The sequence below is a fragment of the Pteropus medius genome, unplaced genomic scaffold (genome assembly GCF_902729225.1).
Source record: "Pteropus medius unplaced genomic scaffold, Ma_sr-lr_union100, whole genome shotgun sequence".
NCBI lineage: Eukaryota > Metazoa > Chordata > Mammalia > Chiroptera > Pteropodidae > Pteropus > Pteropus medius.
Window position 1 is genome coordinate 16021094 of NW_024354500.1, and position 6034 is coordinate 16027127.

At 35.8% G+C, this 6034-nt stretch overlaps 1 pseudogene; it reads right to left on the reverse strand.

Annotated features, from left to right (window-relative positions):
* Positions 1 to 4381: 4381 nt before the first annotated feature.
* Positions 4382 to 4499, reverse strand: LOC120595207 (uncharacterized; annotated as a pseudogene).
* Between the last annotated feature and the right edge of the window lie 1535 nt (positions 4500 to 6034).

The window sequence follows — 6034 nt, forward strand, 5'->3', positions numbered from 1 at the left end:
ACTTAAAAGTGTACTTTATCTTGCTCATTCTTTGGACCATAAAGAATATGAATCTATCTTGGTGGCATCTAGCAGATGTAGCCAAATCCCTACACTGTTGCAAATTGTATGACTAACTAAGTTGTCTCCTTAAATTAATTAGCTGGAAGCTGATGACAGTGGTTGCCTTGCTTCTAGTGAGGCAACCTTTCAGGATAAAATTGTGGTAGATGTTAGCATGATTAATAGCAAAATTGTTTTCCTGGTTTTATTTACCAATTGTGAGGAATATTTGTATTCATTACTGTTGAGTGTCTACATAAGTGGCATCTAGGTTTTCAAGTGACATTGACTTCAAGCAGGACTATGCGGCTGTGGTATTGTGCTTTCTCCAGAACGCAGGTCAGACAAGTGCTCCGGATGCCTGTTAGTGTGGATGCAAGAGGCAGGTCATTACACTTCCATAGTGTATCTGTCTATTTCTTTCCATTTAAAAAACAGTATTATTTTTCAAATTCTAAAGATAGATTGCTGGTCACTTTATAGGTTAATCCAAACCTACTGAGAAATAGCTAAAGATGAATTCACCAGATATGTAGCTATCAGCAAGATGTTCATCATGCACAAAACTGCAGATCATGAATGTAGCAATAGATGCAAACTAAAGGAAACACATATCCGCATACCCAATTTGCTGGTGGTAAGGAGGAACAGATATAATTTCATCATTCATTTATTCAGTCACATGGAAAAGGCAACTCTAAGCTACAGCCTTCCTTTTCTAATCGCCCTGCAAAGTATGGTGGAGTTTTAGCAGTCAATCTTAGCATAAAAATTGGGTGATATTTATAAGATATCAGATGTAACTCAACATTTCCTTGTTTGGGATAGTAGCAAAAGACATTGGAAATAAAAGAGCCAGCCATAAATAGAGGGCAGGAACATCTTATATGGTTTAAGAGCAAATACTCTCCTTGACTATCAAGTTCTCCTTGCCTAAAATAGTCAGCTACCCGGAAAAAAATTACTTTTAATGTATCAGACCAAAGCAACGTCTGTGGCTTTGACTTAATCAGGAAACCTACCTGACAAACCCACTCTCTATTAAAATGGTTTCCTATATGTTCCTGTAGGTTGTTGACTTAGGTTTTTTCTGTTTCCTTTGTGGGTCATCAATAGATTAGTTAAAACACAAGTCATATAGGACAGATAAAATTTGCTCATTCTAATGTATGGTTTGGAGGTTTTAATAATGTACTTGTGATATAGTGTAAATTAGAATGTATTTAATATAATGGCTTGCCTATTTCATAGCAAAGAATTTACTCACTAAAGCTAAAGTTTATATATTTTTTATCACAGAAGCTCACGCATTTGTCCTAGAAAAATTTTTTTCATATTCTTTTGTTTTTAATCTTTTTCCACTAAATTAATTGTGCTACTAACACATCATATTCAGTATGTTCAAAAGTGAACTTATTTTCCATTTTGAACCATGTTCATTTCTCACTTCCTCATCTCTGTCAATGGCACAAATGTTTCTCTATTTAGAAAAAAAAAAAATTATTTTTCTTTCATTGGTATTTAGTCTCTCATCCTACTCCTCCTTCTCTCATGTATTTGTTACTATCTAGCATATATATTGTCTGTCTATCCCAATTAAATTATAAACTATTTGGGTGGCAGCACCTTGTCTGTGTTTCATATCTCGGTAACTCGAATACAAAAATAGTGTCTGGCACACAAGTATTTGTCATTCAGTAAATACTTGGTAAAAGAATGAGTGAAAAATAAGTCATTATTAGATGGTGGCTAGACCAAATCTGAATTCTATCCTCCTGCTCTTACTGCCCCCAAAATATTACTTAAACACTAATGTAATTATGCTATTCATTTTTGAAATTGAAACTTTCTATGATTATCTTCTGCTGCATTAAATATAAATACACATTCGTATCTATACATTTCTTTTCGGCTGCTTTGTAATTTTGCCCTCACTACTTTTAGTCAACTTAATTTTCCACTGCTCCCCAAACTTTTTACTAAATTAGTCTCCCTACTGTCCAGAGAAGGCATCATGCTTAACTATACCACTGCCTGTGCTCTTTTTGCCTTGCTTATTTATATTTTCTCTGCTTATTTAAATTCTATGCAGCTTTTTATGCCCAACTTACTTTCACCAATTCTGTAAAGCCTTTTTTGCGCTATTCATTGATTTCTCTTTCCTTCTGAACATCTCTAGAACGCACACTAAGTGTCATGTAAATTTTATCATGGAATTACGTTATTAAATATGCATTACTCACTGTAAAACTATGTGCTTATTTTATCTCCCCATTAGATATAATTTTCTTTAAATACTCCCTAGACTTCAAAACAGCAATCAAAATTCTAGTCTGAGAAATGCTCAATATGTCAACAATAAACAGACGTATAGTAAATAAATGTTTTTAGCCATTAGTATTCTTTTAAATCTCAAGTCTTATATTGAAATACTACTGTATGCATGATCATGGGTAGGTATCTTCTGATAAACATATACACAAAATAATTTGTTATTTTCTGTGCTATTTCCTCACTCTTTTTCTCTTCCTTTAAGAACCTTTTAACTATATTATTATTTATCGACCAGGCATTCAATAAGAAATCACCAGACACTTTTGATTTTTCCCATTCCTTCGACCCCTACAATGAGTCAACTTCCAAATTCCATTACATCTGCCTTGGGAATCAATGATACTGTGATTTAATAAGAAATATATATTTGATCTTTATCTCCAGTTCCCAACACAGAGCTCCTAAAAACATTTGAAATTTCCCGGATGAGAGAAGCATTTTTTGTTATTTCAACCATACATGAGTTTATGTTAATGAAGTGATTCTTGAAGAGTGGAGGCTAGTTGCTAGAGGAATCAGCCATGGGATTAGAATGTTAGAACTTTCAGCCCTACCCGGACCTCTGGGGAGAGACAAAATTATGACTTTGTTATTTTCTTTGTTTGGAGATTAAGCATGATTTAAGGAGATACCTATGACTACCAAGTTGACTAGGAGTAGACTGATGATTCTTTTATGTGTCAACTTTACTGGGCTAAGGAATACCCAGATAGTTAATAAAATATTATTACTGGGTGTGTCTGTAAAGGTGTTTCTGGGAGCGATTAAATCTGAATTAGTGAACCAAATAAAGCAGGTGGCCATCCCCAGCGTAGACAGGCATCATACAATCTTCAGTGACCAAACAGAACAAAAAGCCTAAGGAAGGGCAAATTCTCTCTCTCTCCTTCCTTCTCTCCTTGAGCTGAGATATTCATCTTCTTCTGATCTTAGACATCTGTTGTCCTGCTTCTCAGACTCTTGGACTCAGTTCAGGATTTACACTATCAGCCTTCTATCCTATTGGTTCTGTTTCTTCAGAGAACCCTAGCTAATACACACTTACATTCTACCTTTTATTCATTTTTTTCTTCCATGTTTTATATTACTTTATTAAGATTATAGCTCTTATCATGTTTTATTATAGTCAATTGTTTATATGTCTCTCTCCACACTTAAACTGTGGAGACGTCCACGACTTAATTTTGCTAATTTTTATTAGCACCACCTCAGTGTCAACCATTTGGAAGACTGACTAGCTATGAAGGAGAATCTTTTCATTTTATCACTGGCTTGTCTACTAAATTCTAGCACAGGCCCCCCTTTGTAATAATAATGGTACGTGATATTGTTCATATTGAATAAGAAGTTAGTCATGTGTTCTTTTCAATTTCTCTTCAATATTCACAAAATTGTACCTTTTTCCTAATCAAGAACTCATCTTCTATGATAGTGCCTGCCACTGTCTACATTTAACTACTCACAAATTTTGCATTGTCACAAATATCTATGGGATATCCCTAAAACTATACAGCAGCATCTGAACTGGCAGAAAGAATATGACTTTTACTTGGAGAAAATTATTATTCAAAAAGTAGCATGAATTCTTCTAAGATTAAACACCATATGCAATTTATGAGAAGATGAGGAAATCCCACAAACAAAAGTAATTTATAATTAATACCAATTTTCTCCATTAAACAACACAGTTAGAGAAAGAAAGTTTCCATATTTTTCTGGCAGGGCTGACACTTATTAATGAGAGGTTGGTGAATTTCTTTCCGGTATTCTTATTACCTTTCCTTTCATTGTCTATTTTCTGCTCTGCTACGAGTCTTCCTGTTGCCTCCTTGATTATAAAAGCTTTGTTACGTTGGCCCCTTTTATTTTATTTTATTTTATTTATTTATTTTATTTTATTTTATTTTTATTTTTATTTTATTTTTACACAAGGCAGCTCTTGGTTGACCTCATAGATTGCAAGGAACTTGTCAGCTTACACTCCTCTTGTTTTTTTTATTTTTTACACCTACAGTACCTGGTCTTCCTAGGTGATTTCCCATCCAAGTACTAACTAGGCCCGACCCCGCTTAGCTTCCGAGATCAGATGGGATCAGCTTGTTCAGGGTAGCATGGCCATAAACATGTTGGCCCCTTTTTAACCTGTTATTCCAGGAAGTGATGAGACCACTTGCTTATATACTCCTCTTTAAAAAGGAGTATATTGCTATTTATAATCAGAAGTTTAGGTTCAAGTGTGTAATGCTGAGAAATTTTTAACCTTTGAGACCCAGCTGTCTCTTAGGTTAAATGACGGTATCTCTCATCCTTTCCCACATGGCAATTGTGAGAATAATATGAGCAATGAATCTTAAAGTACATTGCAAATGCTTGGGCAGGGTTTCTTAACCTAGCCACTATTGGCTTTTGAAGCTTAATAATTCTTTGTTGTGGAGAATTGTCTTGTGCACTATAGGATGCTTAGTAGTGAAAGGTAGCAGGACATGCCACCCCAAATGTATTTAGGGGAAGAGTAATGGTATATTGATTATTTTGAGTTATAGGCACTTGCATACGAGCAAATGAGGAAGACACTTCCTCTGAACTCCTCTTATATGCCTAAAGATAAATTCTCCAAAAGGGACTCAATAGTCATAAATCCTCCACCCCTTGACCCCCAAGGAGTTTTATCAACAAGGAAAGGTTGACTCATAACCATAGAGAAGACTAGAAGTCTGTATCACACCCAGACAAACTTTGTCACAAACTGTCTCCCATCTATTTTTCTAAGGGCCCATTTATCTTTCCTAAAAGTCATTTATTCTCCCTATACCACCTTCTACCTCCCCTTTCCTTATTAAGACCCTGAATTCTAAAATACCTCTTGGAGTTACTCATTTTTCCCTTGGTATTTCACATGTATACATGAGGTATACATGTTAATTAACTTCTGTTTGTTTTTGTTTTGTTAGTCTGTCTTTCATTACAGGGATCTCAACCAGGACCTTAGGAGGAAAGAAGGAACATTATTTTTCTTCCCTATAGCAGAATCTGGCCTCTACCTACTGGTTCCATTAGCAGTACCCAATCCCGATGTGACAAACAAAAATATCTCTAGACATTGCCAAATGTTTCCGTTGAGGTCATAATCATCCCAGAGGATCCACCCTACTCCACTCTTGATAGCCCTGCCAGGCTCCAAAGAATAGAAACATTAGCCTCCTGGTTGTATTGGCAAGATAACTCTTACCTTTTTCAGCCCTCTTCAGAGGTTGAGCAGAGGCACAGAGCATGCTCAAAACCTGCCCCCTCTCAGCATTTTCTTTGTGGCCTGTGGAGAACTGCAAAAACTCTAAGCAGAATGGTCCATTCAAACCCCTTCACTAAGACTTCACCCAACTTTAACATGGCTTCTAGTAGCCTAAGCTTGAGTCCCAGGGACAACCCAGCCAGCCTCATTTTGAGTTTTGTCTGGATAAGCTCAGTGCTGTCAAAAGAATTCACTATTTGTTCTAGCCAACACCTGACATAGGCCCCTGACCTCCTTTTCTTTTTTAGAGCATTAACTAAAAAAGGCTTATAATTGTTCATCTTTTTCTGTCCCTTTGAGATGTTTATGTACCTCCTAAAACTCAGGAGTGCCTTTCTCAAGGACCTGAGAACCATTTCTTTGAAATGT